Source organism: Palaemon carinicauda, chromosome 21 (genome assembly GCF_036898095.1).
Source record: "Palaemon carinicauda isolate YSFRI2023 chromosome 21, ASM3689809v2, whole genome shotgun sequence".
Classification (NCBI taxonomy): domain Eukaryota; kingdom Metazoa; phylum Arthropoda; class Malacostraca; order Decapoda; family Palaemonidae; genus Palaemon; species Palaemon carinicauda.
The window spans coordinates 98,260,560-98,283,059 of record NC_090745.1 but is presented as its reverse complement, the minus strand read 5'-3'; the positions used below and the strand labels follow the sequence as shown (position 1 = coordinate 98,283,059).

Here is a 22,500-nt window from a genome sequence, read left to right as displayed (position 1 = left end):
GTTGCCGGCCTCCTGCTCTTCTCTCCCTTATCTTTCCCGTAAGGCACAAAAAGTTCGATCTTTTATCTTCTTATTACATGCCCCAGAAATTCTTGAATCACTCTGTCCTTAAAGACGATAATCAACGATTGAATTGAAACACACCCTTATCTCAGAACCAGTTTTGCACCTAGCCAGTCACTCGTGCTCATTACACTTTGCCACATTTTTGTTATATCATAGTATTCTTAACTGCTATCAACTTATACCATACCAAACTCCACATGAAGAAGCAGAATGCTATAAGCCTAAGGGCTTCAACAGGGAAAAATAGCCCAGCGAGGGAAGGAAATAAATAAACTATAAGAGAAGTAATGAGGAATTAGTATGGAATATTCTAAGAACAGCAACAAAATGCCACATACAGCTGTTTCCCTTTCAAACTCATCCCATATACTCTCTTCCTTGCTTGTAACCTGTCGTATTTTATCAATTAGACAACTATCATTCACCTATGATATTATTATTTAATATTCCAATCCTTTATAATTCTTACAGTCACCTTTACTACCTTTACATTTATACACTAGAATAATTACTTCTCTCAACCATTCTAATGAATTTCTTTTCCTTAACCTCTAAATCATCTTTCTTACGTCTTTTCTTGATTTTCTCATCCTTACACTAATTTCTTCCAGGACATGCATTTGCCAGTTATTGCCTTTTGTCTATTCTCCACATTCATCAAATCTTTCAGATATCCACTCCATCGATCCAGGGCACCACTCACACCACAGAGCATCTTTGTTAATTAACTTTACTAACATTTCTATTTTCCTTTCTTATTTCTATTACTTGACATCTTTTATCCCCTTATTTTATTCCTACTCATGTATTCCTGAGTATGCTATTCCTTTCATCATGCAACCACTTAACTACTTTTTCCTTCACTTTTTATTCCTTTATCATATATATTGTTTTTATTTCCTCTTAATGTTCTCGCATACTCAATGTCACCAGGATCCCATCATCGAATTTTGAAAAACTATATTTACTCTTGCCATGTTTCCTCAAGCCTAGCCCACATTTTGTATGATCTTATTCCCCTCTTAATCACATTACAACCACATTTCAATTCGTTTCTTTCCAACTTGTATTAGTCTTAACCCTTGTTTCAACAAAATAAGGATTGGATATTCCTCTAGCGACTCTCCTCTGTATTGCACGAATTGTTGTACCACAATCTAGCAAATTTATATTCACCGTTATCTTTTACAAGGTATACTCATGAATATTCTTATATTCTATAAACACATTTTTGTATGTTGGCCTCCATTCTTTATACATTATATTTTATGCCTATCAATATGGATACATTGTATGCATAAGTAAATCTTTGTAAACAGACTCCTTTACTTTGATTAATTTTCACCTTTTGAACATATCATCTCAGATTGAACTTGCTTTCAAAGTAATTATCTACACTTTGAAGCACATGAATTCCTGTTACTTGACGTCTTGTTTTATAGCACAGAGGTTTTTTATTTTTTTTCTAAATTTTCTTAAAAGAACGCATCTTAATTCTATTTATACCATTTTATTCCATTTTCAATTTTTTCGGTCTATTTATTTTACCCTCTTTCTTCTATATCTCTATATATGAACATATATCACAAGCACACGTGATTTCAATCAATGTAAATATCACCCACAAATGGCATTTAATACCGAATTCTATCTTGGGAATATATATCCACTTGAAATTCATTTTATGGTAACAGCTTCTGGCCGGGTGGGGATTCGAACCCCCACCTGTGGTCTGGAAACCATGCCAGCAACGACTCTTCCGACTGAGCTATCAAGAGCCAGAAGCTGTTACCATAAAATGACTATCTATATATCTATCTACATAAACCTACATACATATACGGATTCAATCGTACATTCATCACAGAATAGAAAATCTACTCCAGAACCCTCTTTAGCATAATGACTTTATTACCCCTTAATTACCATACATTTAGTCATTAGTGCAAACAATGGGGTTTAGGCTGTATACTACGCAGAGGAGGATAACTTTTCAGTAAAAAATGTCAACAATAGAATTAATTTCACTCCGGCTTTGACCCAGGTGCCTGTCTACTCATGCAGGACGGTGGTGGCCTTCAACCAAGGTCTCTCTATCTATTTGCTTTATTTTCATTCTCCCGATGACAGCCTCCGAGTGGCAGTCGATCTCTCTCTCTCTCTCTCTCTCTCTCTCTCTCTCTCTCTCTCTCTCTCTCATTTCTTAAATGAATTCATGATTAAATCCTAGTTAATTTTCAGATTTCCTCCATATCAGATGACTCTCTCTCTCTCTCTCTCTCTCTCTCTCTCTCTCTCTCTCTCTCTCTCTCTCTCTCTCTTCCTTTTTTAATGAATTCATGATTAAATCCTGATTAATTTTCAGGTTTCCTCCATATCAGATGACTCTCTCTCTCTCTCTCTCTCTCTCTCTCTCTCTCTCTCTCTCTCTCTCTCTCTCTCTCTCTCTCTCTCTCTCTCTCATTTTCTAATGAATTCATGATTAAATCCTAATAAATTTTCAGATTTCCTCCATATCAGATGACTCTCTCTCTCTCTCTCTCTCTCTCTCTCTCTCTCTCTCTCTCTCTCTCTCTCTCTCTCTCTCTCTCTCTCTCTCCACTTTTGCTTCGTTTTCGTTGCTGTCTTTTGACTATTTTCACTCATTAATCTCAACTGGCAATCTGGCTCCCTGTCATTTGTCGCTTTAAATTACTTACATTATAATATTATACTGTTATTTTTAAAGTTTTGTAATCAAAGCTAATCTTTCGCTATCATTATATTCATATTTTTCATTTCAGGAATTTCAAGGCCTTTGTAGCGTAGGCATAAGGCTAAAACAAGGGCGAACAGTTCTTTAAACTTAATACTGTGACTTAATCAATGTTTTAGGTGACGGCGGTACATTTTACACTTTCCTTCTGAAAAAAATTCCCAGTTTTTCCATTTTCCCTTCGTTTTTATGTATACCTTTTAATTTTGTTCACGCATTTGCTTGTCTTATGTTCTCCTTAATTACATTTTGAAATTGCTTATATATGTCTTCTTCATTTGATAATTTACTTTGCATATTTTCTGTCAGAACTTCCTTATGATTTTGGTGAAATTGGATAGATTACGGTTTTCTTTATATTTTAATATATAAATTCAATATCTTTTTTTAAATGACCATTACACTTGTATGATATAGCACCCCCAGATGTGAGGGTGTTCCCTGGGAAGTTACTTCATCTCTATGTTGAACAGGCTGGCATAATTCTGTTTATAGTTTATATATGAAATATCTGTTTTGATGTTGCTACTGTTTTTGAAATATTTTATTTTGATTGTTCATCATTTCTCATATCGTTTATTTATTTCCTTATTACCTTTCCTGAATGGGCTATTTTTCCCTGTTGGAGCCCTTGGTCTTATAACATCTTGCTTTTACAAACAGGATTGTAGCTTAGCTAATAATAATAATAATAATAATAATAATAATAATAATAATAATAATAAATAATAATAATGATGATAGGGATTTATTCTACACGGCAACGAATACTTTTTCTTTCTTTGATTGGACAAGGTAGAATTATGCTTTCTTGATAGCTTGCCTTTTACTAAAAACGCTAATAATCTCTCTCTCTCTCTCTCTCTCTCTCTCTCTCTCTCTCTCTCTCTCTCTCTCTCTCTCTTTGATTGGTCAAGATAGACGTTTGCTTTCTTGAAAGCTTGCCTTTTACTAAAAACGCTAATAATTTCTCTCTCTCTCTCTCTCTCTCTCTCTCTCTCTCTCTCTCTCTCTCTCTCTCTCTCTCTCTCTCTCTCTCTCTCTCTCTCTCTCTTTGATTGGTCAAGATAGACGTTTGCTTTCTTGAAGGCTTGCCTTTTACTAAAAACGCTAATAATTCTCTCTCTCTCTCTCTCTCTCTCTCACTCTCTCTCTCTCTCTCTCTCTCTCTCTCTCTCTCTCTCTCTCTCTCGGGGGTCAATGGATGGAAAATAATCAAATGAAATCAGAAATGTTACTCGGAGCATATATAACTTATGTTTTTTTTTATATTCATTATTTTCGTTCTTGCTTTATCTGAATGTTCCTAAGAAAATGATTGCTGCAAAATTATAAAAAGAGAAGGTTTCGCAATATTACATGCTTATATCCCACTTGCGGCTGCAGAATAGTTGTATTGCTGTTTAACATGGCGTAGAATGTGAGAGAGAGCTTCTCATGAAAATCTCATGTATACATATATACAGTATATATATATATATATATATATATATATATATATATATATATATATATATATATATATATGAGATGACGAATGGAGAATAACTGATTTAAAAGCTCAAGAAAGAGATGACTGACGAAATCTAACAGAGGCCCCTTGCGTCAATAGGCGTAGGAGATGATGATGATGATGAATATATATATATATATATATATATATATATATATATATATATATATATTTTATATATATATATATATATATATATATATATATATATTTATACATATATGAGATGACGAATGGAGAATAACTGATTTAAAAGCTCAAGAAAGAGATGGCTGACGAAATCTAACCGAGGCCCCTTGCGTCAATAGGCGTAGGAGATGGTGATGATGATGATGATGAATATATATATATATATATATATATATATATATATATATATATATATATATATATATATATATATATATATAAATATATATATATATATGTATATATATATATATATATGTATAATATGTATATATATATATATATATATATATATATACAGTATATATATGTATATATATATATATATATATATATATATATGTATATATATATATATATATATATATATATATATATATATATATATATATATATATATATATATACAGTATATTATATGTGTCTGTCTTAAGCGCGTGCACGTCAGTATTATTAGTTAGTTCGAAAATGTTAAGCCGACACCTTTGATTTCTGAAAGAAGAGAAAGTTGTCGGCGGAAATAATGATCGCCATCACCCGTGTTTAAATCCCCACCCCCTCCCCTCTGTTTACAAACACCCCCCTCCACCCCACCCCCCACCCCCCATCGTGTTCTCTCGATCAGTGAATGCGTCCTTCCATGCAAGGAAATTTATGGTTTAGTCCTTAGGCGCTTTCGAATCCCGGTGTGATTCAATAGGTGTTGCATTACTTTTATATCAATGAAGTCAAATTTTATAAAGTTTATAAGTGTGAAGTGGCTTCATTTTAATGCGAGACTCTGGGATGGAACATACTTATTGACTCTCGAAGGAGCATGAATTGGCAAAGGGAAAATTAAATAAAGTGAGAAAAGATCAAAAGGAACGAACATGAATGACAAGTAAATGACAACATTCAGGGCAGTTAGAGCTGAAGGGACGCTGTATGTAACCTATAGTGCCGTCTATGGTATTCTGCGCAAGATACACTTAAAACAGATAATGTTTCTGTCATCTCCACAATATGATAAATAGCAAGTGTCTTTATATATATATATATATATATATATATATATATATATACTGTATATATATACATATTTATATATAAATACAGTATATAGAATAGTGTATATGACCCGTCAAAAATGACGGCTGAATATGGTCATACCCTAGTGAGAGGAGGTGGTGTATGTGCATATCTATCTGCTTATTAGTCGTCCTTTTTTGACAGGTGGCGTACACTAGTATATATCTATCTACCTATCTATCTATCTATCTATCTATCTATCTATCTATATATATATATATATATATATATATATATATATATATATATATATATATATATATATATATATATATAAAATCCTACCAGAGAAAAGCATCAACAATAGTCTCTGGCACATTCATCCATTAAGTGCCGAGTTGTGAATGCATCCTGTATGGAGTAAAAACATTAGCTTCTTCATACACCTACAGTACATAGAAAGCGTATCGAACGACATTTCACACTGCGATATTTTCCATTATTGAAGGGGAAAATAGGTATGAAAGAGAAAACTAATATATATGTATATATGTGTACACGCGGTATACATATAATTTCCATTATTCAAAAGTTTGTATATTTCAGCAGCATGCTCGTATTTGTCTTTAAAGTTACCTTTGTTCCTTTGGAAATTATTTGCGTCTTCTTGGAACCCGCCTTCCTTCTCTCACGCCATTCCTTATGATCAGCATGACTCAGAACTGGAGTTCATCTCCATAAGGTCACCGCCCTTTTTGAAAATATTACTTGTAAATTGCTCGTCGTGATGTAAATCAAACATCTAAATCAAACAAATATTATGGTTGAGCCCTAAAGTTCTATACATCTTTGATATGATAATATGCTTGAAAGTCAGTTTGACTCTCGCAGATCCTGAATGGATAATTTTCTGTCTTCTGTCTTAACTGAATCACTCGACTTTCCGTCTGAAAATAAAAATTCTTCAATGAAAATAGGATTTTTAATAACTAGTTTTCTATTTTTTTCGACGTTTTGCAACAGCAGAAATTCATTTAGATAGAACCATGTCCGAACACAACCATTTTCATATTTTGCAGCATCATATCATATCTATCTAATGCGCATTTTTTCTCTGATAATAAAGAAAATATTCTGTTGTAAACTGGCAACTTAAGTATTTTTCGCCACATGTAATGATCGATTTTTATATTTTAAACTAATAATTAGTTATCTCACACTATCATATTTACACGATTTTATTTTTATCACAAATTTTCTATTCTCTCCCCATTTTTCTTTGTATGTCCCTTTGATGTTTTATTTTTATGTTAGTGAATGTTGATGCATAAATTCTCCTTAATAATTTTACCCACAAACTTCACATCTCAAGGTTTCTATCCCATCTTCAACTAGATCTCGGTTAATTTACGGCTTCTGATAGGAGTAGGACAAAAGTCTTGTCATACGGAATAAGGAACATCCGCTTTTTGAAAGACAACTTATCAAATTAATTCGAAAAGAAAAAAAAAATATATATATCTTTTTGAGAAACCTTATCAACACAGATAATTATGAATAAATAAATGTGAAAAGATGGAAGACTGTGTTTTATGGTTTGGTCACGTGGAGATAATGGGAAAGGACGGTCCAGTGAAAAGGGTTTGTAAATCTGACTCTTAAGGTTATTGTGGATATTGTAAAGCTTTCTGTTTGTTTATTTTTTTTCTGGTGAAGTGTGGTTTTTGAATGTTCATGAAAAAATGAAGCTGCTTGGTGAACACGAAAGTAGGACTGTGAGTGCTAGAATGAAGGTGAATATAGAGATATGGCTAAGGTAGTTTAAGGGTTGTTTGATGTGATAAAATTGATTAAAAGGTTTTTCTAAAGTTAGCCGCGGAAAAAGAATTGAGATTTGAGGTAAGTGAAATAGATTTCTCGTCCTTTTTTAATTTTCTAGAGGATGGAAAAGAGGCTTAGATAGTGTTGTGTTTACATAGCGGAAGAGTGAAATGAATGATCATTAATAACGAGGAAAAGCGAGATTGCATACCAGTTGGAAGAGATTACTGCCTCAGTATAAGCAAGTGGTTTATATTTGGCTAATAAAAGCAGCTTTGTCTTATTTTTTATCTCTCTGATGTCATCTGTCTACTGAAAATAATTTTCTGGCGATAGCATTTTTTTTTTGCATAGGAAATATAGTTACTAACATACTGTATACGAAACAGTAGTAGAAGCCGTAGCCATAAAGAAGACAGTGATGAATATGATTACTGTTACGATTGAAAATTTTCTGCCGAAAGCATTTTTTGTGCATAGGAAATATAGTTACTAACATACTGTAAACGAAACAGTAGCCATAAAGAAGACAGTGATGAATATGATTACTATTACTATTGACATTATTAGTAAAGGGATGACGCCATTCCTCTGGTCTGTCCGTAATGAGTCTTGTGCAATACACCTGTTTCCTCCACCTCAGCCACCAAACCACGCAGCGACCTTCGCTCTCCACCCGTAGCATAGTTGCGGTGGACGGAAAATAACCGTGAAGTCCCCCGACAGATCTCGCACCCTTTTGGGAAACGTTCCTTGGTTGGTCCATGTTCTCATGTTCTCGGATTCATAATAATAATAATAATAATAATAATAATAATAATAATAATAATAATGAAAGCTTCATTATGTAGATGTAGAGGAGACAAGGATCTCGTTTTAGGTCTGCATTTGATGAAAGAGGACACTTTTAGTGGGTGGAATCCTGTAGGATTTCGGATTTACTGTGCATTTGATGGTCTCTCTCAGTAATTCGTTTGAGGTTAGTTGTTATACACACACACACACACACACACATATATATATATATATATATATATATATATATATATATATATATATATATATATATATATATATATATATATATATATATATATATACATACAGTTGGGGGACTTTAAAAAGATACTATTGCGCCTTTTTTCAGCACGAGGAACAAATATGAGAGGCAAGAGTGTCTGAAATGTAAATCCTGATGTGAGATAGCTTAGTTCGCTTATTATCCCAATAATGATATAAAATCAAGCTATTTTGGAATATCTTACTCTATTTGGCATACCAATGTTTTCACGTTCCCACAGTCATGAGAATAATTTGTATCAAAGTAGCGAGAGAATCTAAAGTGAAATTTTAACTTTGAATGACTTTCCTTAAGGATAATTAACATACGTAATTTGAAATTTTAACTGAGTTTTTCCCTAAGGATAACTTATACAATCTAAAGGGATATTTCAACGCTGAGTGATTCCCCGAAGGACAATTAACACAATCTAATGTGAAATTTTAACTTTGAGTGACTTTCTCCTTAGGATAATTAACACAGTGGGATATATTAACTTTCCTCAAGGATAATTAACATAATCAATGTAATATTTTAACCATGAGTGACTTCCCCTAAGGATAGTTAACACAATCTAATGAGAAATTTTTACTCAGTGACTTCCCCTATGGATAATTAACACAATCAATGTGATATATTATCTGAGAAGGACTTTCCCTAAGGATAATTAACTGAATCTCTTGTGGAATTTTAACTCAGAATGACTTTCCCTAAGGATAATTAACTAAATCTCATGTGGAATTTTAACTCAGAATGACTTTCCCTAAGGATAATTAACACAATCTAATGAGGTATTTTAACTCAGAATGACTTTCCCTAAGGATAATTAACACAATCTAATGTGGTATTTTAATTCAGAATGACTTTCCCTTGGGATAATTAACAAAATCTAATGTGGTATTTTAACTCAGAATGGCTTTCACTAAGGATAATTAACACAATCTAATGTGGTATTTTAACTCAGAATGGCTTTCACTAAGGATAATTAACACAATCTAATGTGGTATTTTAACTCAGAATGGCTTTCACTAAGGATAATCAACACAATCTAATGTGGTATTTTAACTCAGAATGGCTTTCCCTAAGGATAATTAACACAATCTAATGTGGTATTTTAACTCAGAATGGCTTTCACTAAGGATAATTAACACAATCTAATGTAGTATTTTAACTCAGAATGACTTTCCCTAAGGATAATTAACACAATCTAATGTGGTATTTTAACTCAGAATGGCTTTCACTAAGGATAATTAACACAATCTAATGTGGTGTTTTAACTCGGAATGGCTTTCCCTAAGGATAATTAACACAATCTAATGTGGTATTTTAACTCAGAATGGCTTTCCCTAAGGATAATTAACACAATGTAATGTGGTATTTTAACTCAGAATGACTTTCCCTAAGGATAATTAACACAAAATAATGTGGTATTTTAACTCAGAATGGCTTTCCCTAAGGATAATTAACACAATGTAATGTGGTATTTTAACTCAGAATGGCTTTCACTAAGGATAATCAACACAATCTAATGTGGTATTTTAACTCGGAATTACTTTCCCTAAGGATAATTAACGCAATCTAATGTGGTATTTTAACTCAGAATGACTTTCCCTAAGGATAATTAACACAATCTAATGTGGTATTTTAACTCAGAATGGCTTTCACTAAGGATAATCAACACAATCTAATGTGGTATTTTAACTCGGAATGGCTTTCCCTAAGGATAATTAACACAATCTAATGTGGTATTTTAACTCAGAATGGCTTTCACTAAGGATAATTAACACAATCTAATGTGGTATTTTAACTCAGAATGGCTTTCACTAAGGATAATTAACACAATCTAATGTGGTATTTTAACTCAGAATGGCTTTCCCTAAGGATAATTAACACAATCTAATGTGGTATTTTAACTCAGAATGACTTTCCCTAAGGATTAACACAATCTAATGTGGTATTTTAACTCAGAATGACTTTCCCTAAGGATTAACACAATCTAATGTGGTATTTTAACTCAGAATGACTTTCCCTAAGGATTAACACAATCTAATGTAGTATTTTAACTCAGAATGACTTTCCCTAAGGATAATTAACACAATCTAATGTGGTATTTTAACTCAGAATGACTTTCCCTAAGGATAATTAACGCAATCTAATGTGGTATTTTAACTCGGAATTACTTTCCCTAAGGATAATTAACGCAATCTAATGTGGTATTTTAACTCAGAATGACTTTCCCTAAGGATAATTAACACAATCTAATGTGGTATTTTAACTCAGAATGACTTTCCCTAAGGATAATTAACGCAATCTAATGTGGTATTTTAACTCGGAATGACTTTCCCTAAGGATAATTAACGCAATCTAATGTGGTATTTTAACTCGGAATGACTTTCCCTAAGGATAATTAACGCAATCTAATGTGGTATTTTAACTCAGAATGACTTTCCCTAAGGATAATTAACACAATCTAATGTGGTATTTTAACTCAGAGTTACTTTCCCTAAGGATAATTAACGCAATCTAATGTGGTATTTTAACTCGGAATGACTTTCCTTAAGGATAATTAACACAATCGAATGTTGTATTTTAACTCACAATGACTTTCCCTAAGGATAATTAACACAATCTGACATGAAATTTTAACTTTGAGTAACTTTCCCCTAAGAATAATTAACACAATCTAACATGAATTTTAACTTTGAGGAACTTTTTCCTCGAAGGACAATTAACACAATCTAATGTGAAATTTTACCTTTGAGTGACTTTCCCTTAAGGATAATTATCACATCCATCCGGTCATGGTCTGGACTGGGGTTATCGTCCCTGAGATCTTCAATATAATGTGTTCTTAGAAAACTCCTGCAATGTTAATTTCACGACATAAGTGATACTCACACCAAGCTTTTATAAACAACCGATTCTGCTTCTTTGTAGTTCTCGGAATTCAGGATGTTTATAAATTCAATCAACTTTTTAGTTTTTTGTTTTTTATTTCGTGAAATCCAGCTACGTCGATCTGATGTTCAATTGTTTTTTCTTTTTTCATTATTTATATTTCTCTGTAATATGAATCAACTTTGTGAGGTTATTATTTATAAATTAATTTTATGAGGTTACTTAATACAAATTAACTCCATAATACTATTGTCAATACATTAATTTAAAAGGGTTACTCTCCCCCATAACTGAATGTGGTCATTGTTATACATTAACATAACGAATATTCTTCCTGAGGAAATAAATTAATCAGAACCTTTTTCTGTGGCTCTCGATTCCTTAGATACTACGTAACTACAGTATATATATTACAAATGCTCATGATTATAAATTCCGATATTTTCGGAAGCTGTTGACCTTTTCCAAATAATATACTAATAGTTGTAAAGGCGTTCAGACTATAAGCTTTTCCGTATGAAATATAATGTTAAATATAGTCATATAGATAACAAGATCGAGATATTGTATTATGTTTCAGATTCTGTGTCCATTCATATAGTAAAATACCCGTAGAGTTTTTCACATTTTGAAGCCAAATCTCATCTTCTATTCTTACATGAAAATTTACACACATACACACACATACACATACACACACGCACACACACACTTATAAGGATGGTAGGTGGTTATAGATAAAGCATATTATGAACCAAACTAAGCATTATCACATTTCATTCATCAGGTGGCTGGATCTATTGATAAGTCCTTTGGTCTTGTTTTCATTTGGCATATGCTAAATATGGACAAGGGTTAGTGGTTACATTGACTTGTACAGTAAGATATCCTTAAGTTTTATAACTCCACTTTCTTCCTCTTTGTTGAGTTGGGATCTAGATGTTATTATATCTTTCTAGAGATTAAGTGTTAGGCTTCCTACGTACATATATCGTAACATGAAGGAAAGTAGTACTACTAGGAATTTAATACCTTTATTCGTGGTTTCTTTTTAAAAATCGAATAAGTTTTGAGAGCTTGTTAACATTTTGGATTTACTCTTATTCTAACAAAATCTTATCAATTTTAACAAACTTACCATCTTGTCAAGAAAATATTTTTGGTTTAACTGAAGACAGTTTTTTTCGTAGTTGTAGGAAACCTTTTTACCCAAATTACAGCCTTGGCAAGGTTTTGCTAATATCGTGATGTCATGCAAAATTTGCCATATTTGCCTTTCGTTCAGGGAAAATGAAGGAAATTCGAAAGAGGAGTGACATTTTTTTCCTAGATTAAATTAGTATTATCGCAAACTCAGTATGTTTTATAGTTTCCATTTAAATTTACGGTTTCCCTGTGATTGTGTCCTTCGGTTGTATACAGTAAGTACTGATTGCAATACCTATAGAGTAAACGACATTTCGCTGGTGTTCTCTGACATTGCTTTAAGTTCATTTATAATTAAGTACTAAAATATGTTTCTTAATAGACGGTCAGTATGTTAATAGGTGGTGAGTTGCGATTTGTTACGCCCTTCTAGATTAAATGGCCGCTGTCGTGTTCACATTAACTTTGATAAACTTCTTTAATAGATATAATAAATCCACATTTGTTTTAATTTACTCGTAACCTGTCTTCGTTTTGGTTAATCGTGAGGTTGTTATGAATAAATTCCTCAACTCATGTGTTAAAAGCTCTGTACTGTACGTTGTGCTATTTGGAGTTTTTCAAGTGGCCGGCTGCGGAGAGTTGTTTTTACAGGTGGTGTTATAGTTAGTGAGCTCAGGGCTATTGTCTCTGGAATTCCACAAGGTTGTTTTCCAGGACAATTGTTATATTTAGTCAGTACTAAACCCGCGATTGTTGGTCTTCAAAACAAGATCGTGCAATTATTTCCTTTAGTTGAATGAAAAGAATCTGTAAGTGTTGTAGTTAGTTATGGATACGGTTATACTTAAGTAAAGCTTGAAGTATTGTTTAGCAGATCTTGCACTGCATTTTCACTTTTCAATTAATAGTATACTTACAATGACACTAATATACTTGAAAACCATTGATATCTAATGATGTATAACGTTACCTTACGCTATAAGCTTTCTTTCTTGCTGCTCTTGAAAGACACATGCAATGTCTGTAAAAAATCTGTGGTTTTATTCACAAGGTTTTCTGTATCTAAAAGGGTTATCGTATTAGTGTCACTTTACTCCGTTGGTATATTTCAGGTATATTGATCATTTGTTTGAATCTTTCCCTTTCATAAAACTAAGCACAAAAAGTAATGTGTTCCATTTCCTCAACAGTGGTGTTCTGTTATACGTATTTTCCCCTTTAGGTTAATGTTTTTATTCTCTTAACAGTGTTTTATTCGTTTTGTATCTATTAATTGATAATTTTCCTTATTTATTCATCATCTGTTCATTTCTTCTTTCCTTTTATGTATTAACTACAAAATATGGACATACGATTTTTTAAAGATTTCCTAGCATTTACAATTATTTTCATATACTGTTCCAACACAGCATTTTATCCTCAGGCCCTTTTTAATTTTTTTTAAACTTGAGATTTTTTTGTGTATATATCAATATAACTCAGTGTAGGGATGAAGTCTTGCAACCAATACCATCTTGTTAAGTACACTTAGAAAGTCATTCGGATATGCAGCGAGGCTATTCCACCTGTTGAATATGTAACACAGACTGGAATCGAAAAAAAAAAATCTCTCGCTAAAGTGCTGGTATAGGAAGATAATTACATTCTCTTCAACAATTTAAGAGCGATGGTATAATTTGATTGGGAGAACATGCTGGTGTTTTTTTTTTTTTTCACAAATCATCATCATGAAATTTCCATTTTTTTTTTTATCACGCCCTGTAATTTGATTGAATCTTATACCTAACTCTGGCAGCAAGCTTTGAGATCCCTAACAAGTTAGTGGTCTCTATTTTGTTTTTTTTCTATGGAGGTTGTGCCATCAGTGTGTAGGCATTGCAACCACCTTTTAACCATGTTTTTTTTTTAGCTCTATTTTTTTTCTTCCATTTTGGTTTTCAGCGTTTTTCAATTTATATATTATTATGTAACTACGAGATTTCCCTCAGCTACAACTCTGCATTTAATTGTCTTCTCAGCCCCAGCACTAGTGTATATATATGTAAATATGTGGCCTTTCATTAGAAGGGGCTAGCGTTCGATCCCAAGTATGAGGTAGAAATTTATTTCTATTTGAGCACGTGTATATATATATATATATGTATATATATATATGTATATATATATATCTATCTATATATATATATATATATATATATACAGGAATTCCATAAATTAGATGAAATCATATGAATGTGCATTATTATTATTATTATTATTATTATTATTATTATCATTATTATTATTATTATAATTAAAAGAAACTTCTCATTCCTAATGGTAATATCAATAGACAACACTCATTCACACAAGGAATTCTAATTAAGTAAAGAAAACACAGCTGGTAATTGTAAGAAAAATTTATTAAATGCTTTTATGATCAATTCGATAACAAATATTTCTTTCAATTATTTTATAATATTTTGTAAACTTCGCTACAGCGGTGATTATTTTTCCATCATCGGATATAAACCGAATAAAGTCAAATCCAGTAATTATAAAAATATGTAAACATGACAAACACGTGACTGCAGATGCGAGACTATTTCCTTCTTACGACTCTCTATTTACACGTTTGAAGAGGAGGATGTCAGAGAATAGAAAGCAAATTATCTTTAACTCGTTAATAAATAACAATTTTGTCAGAAATGATAATCTTGAATTTTATATATATATATATATATATATATATATATATATATATATATATATATATATATATATATTTATATATATACATATTATATACATACATATATATAAATATATATATATATATATATATATTATATATATATATATATATATATATATATATATATATATATATATATATAGATATATATATATATATATATATATATATATATATATATATATATATATATATATACATATATATATATTATATATATATATATATATATATATATATATATATATATATATATATAAATCCTCCTTTTCAATCTAGTGACGCAGAAATCACGTGACTAATGAAGCTGTAATTAGAGACCACTCATAACTTTATTTTTTTTTTATCTTTCTTTTCCTCGTTGTGGTCTCTTAAGCACAGCTCTTGTGTGTGACCAGCAGATATACGAATGGACTAGCAGAGTGCACAGGTAAAAATATGATAAACTAAATAGTAATACTAGGCCTAGTAACATGACCCAGTCACCTAGCAGTAAGAGGAAGGCTCACGTCAATATATGATCGGTATTTTATGGGCTTCTTGAAATTGAAATAAAATCATCACTTCATTTATATATTATTTTTTTTATAAAATCATCACTTCTTTTATACATTATTTTTAAGTGAAAATAACATTATGTATGTTTGGGTAAATTAAGTAAAGAAACCATGATTTTTTAAAAATTAATATAATCACGTCAATGTAGGATTGGTACCCTAAATACTTCTTAGAATTGAAATAAAATCATAACTTGGTTTCTATAGTATTTCTAAGATGAAAATAACATTATGTATGTTTGGGTAAATTAAATAACGAAAACATTACTTTTTTAAATTAATATAAATTTTCATTGAAGTATACCGTTTACCAATAATATAACAGATGCCTTTCTTCAACTACAGGGGGCCAACAACATTTTTGGGACTTCTTGTACATGCTTTTTGTTTTCTTAAGTATCTAGCCATTTAGAAATAAGGATGATGAATGCATCATAAATACACGAGGGTTGTTACATGGAGAGACTGAATGAAATTAAATAGGCAAATACACATATTTTGTTTATAGATAAATGTTCTCAAACATGTATTTACCCTATATTGTAGGAGATTAATATATATAAATACCCACAAAGGCTTCCAGATATAACTTACAATGTATGCAATTTATAAATTTTACGATTTATTTGAGATACGAATGTATTAATATATGTACAAAGAATGCTAATTATATAAAATATATGTTGCATTTATACGATACTAGACAATATCATATAATACAAAAAAATAATTGCCTTAAAACTTAGACATTACAAAATACAGTACTGCTATTCTTTGGTGTGCAAAAGGAGAGAAAAATATGTTTATTCTCTAAGACTGGCGATCTTTCAGTTTTTTGGAAGACATTTCATACAATTACTATTTCCTGTTCTGAAGGAAAGGTTTTGTTAAAGGCTAAAACTCAGAAGAAAAAATCAAGAAAGCTACTCATTAATACCTCATAAAGAATAGGGTTTACCCTCAACATAGTATTATTTGGAAAACCGATTCACAACATACGTATTGGATTGGGATTGAAACTGAGCTTCCGAAGTGTAAAAAAGCATGGAAATACTATTCTGAAGTGTAAAGAAACAAGGAGATACTCAACAAGTTTTCTACAATAGGTATTATAAAGTAAAGATGACGAAGTTAAAATGTAAAACAATGTGTGAAATTTTTCTATAATACTGAAGGAGCTAATCGTTGCTCAGAGATGCACTTGGATCATCAGCGACCACTGGCGAGACCTAATGGACTTGAAGATATCATACGTGATAGGACAAAACCCCCAAGGAAATGGTCCCCCTTACAGAGACATGTGGAGGATAATGGCGGGAACCTCAACCCCCTCCAACCCCCTTTTTTTCTACGTCCCATTACTCCCCTTCCCAAATTAGACCCTCCCTCTTCCCCTTCTCCAGACCGCACTTGCATCAGAGGTAATGCTTAATGAGGACGAAAAAGAGAGAAGGAAAAAGATAAAAATAAAGCTTTGAGGCGTTGTTGCCTGTTGGTTCTCAAAATGACAGGAATCGGCTGTGTGTTGTGTAATTGGGTGATGCCAGACTCCTCGGGGGTCGAGTTACAGCAACGCCAACGTCGTCTTCGTCATTGAAGAATGTGTGGTAGGCATACCACCTGGTGTGGTGCGATGCTCCTGTGGTATGCTCCCATGCCATTCATTTCGGAGGGCTCAAGTCTCTCTCTCTCTCTCTCTCTCTCTCTCTCTCTCTCTCTCTCTCTCTCTCTCTCTCTCTCTCTCTCTTTCTCTCTCTACTAGAACAAGACTGAAGTTCGAAATAATTATCTTCTTGTTCTTTTTCTTCTTGAATAGTTAAAACTAAACTATATTCGTTGCGTTTCTTATGCAAATCTCACAATTTACAATACTGTCCTTGGCAGTATTGGCTAGTGACTGAATGAATGAAATAAAGCGAACGAATTGGAGAGTTTTGCAATGCCAGATTGCACACAGTGTGAAAATAAATGGAGAAATGTACGCAACTTAATAACACCAGTTGCCAAAAACACTTAGGTAAGAGAATGACAACTGTATTGATCATCTAGGGAAAGAACTCATAGCAATCTATGCATTGCGTTCTTAGGGTTTGTACGCATAATTCATAATATTAGTAATTCATTAAGACTTCCAGATATTATTTCCGTATGTGGTGAACAGCTTTCCTTATGTTATTCCTTCTGACTTGTATTTTTTCCATTGAGTTTCAGCACACACAAAAAAACCTCTAAAGTCGACAGCAGGCATCTCCGCCCCCTGCCCCCGCAACACACAGTGGACCACATGCAGGGGAAGAGGAGCCATCTGCCCCCAGCAGTTGGCAACCATATGGTTTCCCGAAACTGGCTTCACCGAATGGTTTATTAGAATCAACATGTGTCGACACACACACACAGCAGAAGGAACACGAGCAGGATCAGAAGAAACAACAGCAGTTAGCAAAACGGGGAGAGAGAGAAGACGACGCTGAACGGAAAGGCGATAAAAGAGAATCAGGAGGAAGCTATAACGAGGGGGGCGATAAGGGAGGGAAGTTTGGCAAAATAAAAAAAATAAAATGACAGGAAAATAACTAACAAAACTTTACATAAGAGAGAATTTAGTGGTATACTACTCGTTATAGAATTAGAGAAGCCAAGGAATGCCCGACTACAGAAAGATATGTACAAAATAAAAAAAAAAAATGTCTTGCTATGGATAGCGTTGAAAAAAATAAGGCGTTGTTGAAGACATGTGGCGCCAGCGGGCAAAAGGTTTCGGTGTCCCAGTGGGCCTTCAATGCCACCTGTCTCTGCGTGTCGTGGCGCCCCTTGGGTTAACGTTGGTATGTAGAGAAGAAGAGTTCGTTGGGAGGGATGAGAGGGAGTCAGTTGTGGACTATGGCGATGACAACAACGTCATTAGTTTTGGAATTAAGAAATGTGGAAACTATTTGCAATTTGAGAGCCATGGGAAAATTGTACTGGACTGATGTAAGTTTTCTTATAATGCCTACTTTTGTGTTTTTATGTATCCATCTTAATTCAGTTTTCCGATTGGGAATATTTATATTATACATACAGAACTAAAAAAAAATGTAATAAACAATTCCTATCTATATTCTGTCGCTGAAAGATCGCAGTCAGAGAAATTCCAATATAAAAAAGTAGAAACGATAAGTACAGGAACATGAAGAGTATCGGACTCCCCTTCAGTGAATATTTTGGGGAGATCCGGTACAGTTCTACAATTAATAAATCTATATAAATTCCTTAACAAACAAAATCGACACCCATCAGTGGGGAAGTGATGACAGAGGAATAAACATTAGGAGATCCTTGGGTTTTGCCAAGTTAGGAAAACATACACAAAACAATTTCCAATCATTTTCGTTTATCGTCTATGATGCCTTTCAAGCAGCGTCTGATCTACAGTGGCTGTGTTCTTGAAAGTTTTTTTTTTTGTCGTAGTCATAGAGATATAAAGTTCAGGACTTTTTGTTTCATCTAAAGTACTTTTCACACAAAATTGCAATAAAAACTTCAATACAACTAAGATCAATAACAGCACAGTTATCTGCGCTTGTTTATACTCCAATAGGATCAGAGATGAAAAAAAAAAAGAGAACTTACAACATATCAAAAGCACCTCATTTTTTTTGTTTTGTTTTCTGTCAAGTCCTCCTTTGCCCCTCTATCCCATCTGTTCAGGAGAAGACCGTTTTAATCAGGGCCCCGAGTGGCACTACGATCTATTTACTTTTTCTCTCAGGGTAGAACTGATGATGACGTTGAAAAGTCAGCGCTCCAGTTTAAGATTTAGCATAACTGTGGGATTTATTTCGCGTATGCTTCTACGATGTAGGATGACCTCATTGCTTTCCTGTGATTTTGTTTTTAAACGAACTTTGACCAACTGGATCCGGTTCTTCACGTGCTCCCTGGAAGCGTGTGGGGAATCGGACTGGTGAGTCTGCTGGTCGTCTTTGTGACATCACGACGATTCTGGAAAGAAGAAGAGAATTGTTTAGATGGGGGGCGTTGCTGTCGAAGGGTTGGATTTAAATATTAGAAAAAAAGGAAGTTACATATACGAAATATCTATGTTGCATATTGACGGACTTGATAACTTGTTCATTAAAACCCATACAGATGTACATAAATTATATATATATATATATATATGTATGTATATATATATATATATATATATAAAGTGTATGCGTATTAATACGTGCACTCAAATATATATGTTTTTGGCTATATTCTACTGCTACTAGTTATATCAGTAAAAATATAGATAAATAAACCAATGGTCCAAACCCGATAGATTAGAAATTTACCAGGAAGTGTATTTTACAAATATTTTGCAACGCACTAATTGGATGCTGATAATAAACCCAGTGTGGTCGTATGGCGTTGTTAGTTAGTTATATCTTTTAATTGCACATATGCACATTCGATCTAGTAAATGGGCTGTATATCAGAGACTGTTATTATATTTTTTTTTATTTTCTATACAATATATATATATAATATATATATATATATATATATATTTATACTATAAAATATGTATATATACATGCACAATATATATATATATATATATATATTTATACTATAAAATATGTATATATATACATGCACAGTATATAAATATATATATATATATATATATATTTATGCTATAAAATATGTATATATACATGCACAATATATATAGATATATATATATATATATACATACATATATATACATAAATATATATGTATATATATATATATATATATATATATAAATGAATATATATACTACTGTGCAAGTAGAAAGATAGATAGAGACAGACAAAACGGAAGTGTTTGAATCGATGACATCACAGGACACTTGTACTTGCTATTTGTTCGCCCCCTTCCCAACCCGTAGGAAGAAGGGTATCTGGGGGGAGGGGGTCCCATCCCATCATCCCTTCCCCCATCCCCCCGCCCCCCCACCACTCCAAGGGTCAAGGCAAGATAAATGGGGCCTCCATTCATTACTAATTTACATTCATAATTTTTCATGAATGTTATTCATTGAGACGGAAACGGGTGTGTGGGAAGAATGCTGCCACATATGCATATACGGGATTTTCGCATTCAGTTGGCGTTCAGTCCACAATGCATAACAAAACACCGGGGCCACAATGCGAATTGTGAATGAAGCCTTTCAAATGGGTAGGGTAATTGTCATGACGAAAACAAACAGATAGGGTGGGCTTGCATGTTAAGATATCTCGTATGTAGATTCGTGTGTGTGTGTGGATATATATACATATATATATACATATATATATATATATATGCACACACACAAACACACATATATATATATATATATATGCACACACACACACACACACACATATATATATATATATCCTTTCTGAATGGGGATACATTAATTTGTGTAACGGCATGTTCAGTAAACCTTTAATAGTCAGGGCCACCCATACTAGGTTAGTTTAAGGTGTGCGATCAGAAAAAAATTCTCCCACCATCACCAACCGCAGTTGGCCAGCATGGTGATGAAAACTGTCCAGACCACAGACATTAATGAATAAGGATATGTCTAGAGGCCTTGATCCTGCAGTGAACTAGAAACGGCTGTATTTGTTGATGTTGTATATATATAAATATTTGTATGTATGTTTATATATATATCTATATATATATATATATATATATATCTATATATATATATATGTGTGTGTGTGTATATATATGTGCATATATTAATTCAATTGTATATACAATTATATAAGTGTGTTGGGTAATTCAATTGTATATACAATTATATAAGTGTGTTGGGTAATTCAATTGTATATACAATTATATGTGTGTCGGAGAGAGAGAGAGAGAGAGAGAGAGAGAGAGTACGTCAATCATTTCCATAATGAGTTATGATCAAGAAAACTGTTGAGAGGGAAAGCTAATGCACGGGGAATACCCAAGGGGGGGGGGGGGTCAGTTACGGCATGTGGTGTGATGGGGGTGGGGGGGGGGGAGAGCGATAGCTGTACTGTAGAGGAACATAAGAGTGAAAGAGAAGGGATTGTTTGTGGGGGTTAGATATTAGGGGGGGGCCTGGGTTGGACAGTGCCATCTGTAGTGTAGTGCGGGAATAGGACGTCCGGCCAGATGCCGTTGGCCGGAGCATCCAGATGTCGCTTTTTGGAAGATCATTTCACGCCATTTGTTTCCAGCGACCAAGGATTCTGAAGCCTTGAAGTAGCCTATGTCTTAGAGAGAGAGAGAGAGAGAGAGAGAGAGAGATGTGGACGTTTCATCCAACTATCCAAAAAATCCAGTGTCTGTCATGTATAGAAACAAAGTTTTTCAACATAGATAACATCCCGACCGGTAGCATACAAAAACTCATTCATAAAATTGTCATAAATGACAATGCATTGTTTATATAATTAGCCGGCATGTATGAAAATGCCATTGACCTTCAACCCCATACACATATATATGCACGCACACACACACACACACACACATATATATATATATATAAATATATATATATACATACATACACTACAACAAGAAATGCAGCCGTTTCTAGTCCACTGTAGGACATACACTCAGCCATGTCTGTGGTTTGGCCATTTTCACTAACACGTTGGCCACTGTAGTTTGGTGATGTTGGAGACTTTAGTTTGATCTCTCACAGTAAACCAACCTAGTATGGTTGGTCCTAACTAGTACGGCTTTGCTGATTAT

At 33.0% G+C, this 22,500-nt stretch overlaps 1 protein-coding gene and 1 pseudogene across 1 annotated transcript in view; one reads left to right on the top strand and one right to left on the bottom strand.

The window, feature by feature from the left end:
- LOC137615339 (uncharacterized) overlaps positions 1–22,500 on the top strand; it is a 244,782-nt gene that overhangs the window by 25,677 nt on the left and 196,605 nt on the right. The window lies entirely within an intron of this gene.
- LOC137615338 (uncharacterized) overlaps positions 17,439–22,500 on the bottom strand; it is a 28,729-nt pseudogene continuing 23,667 nt past the window's right edge.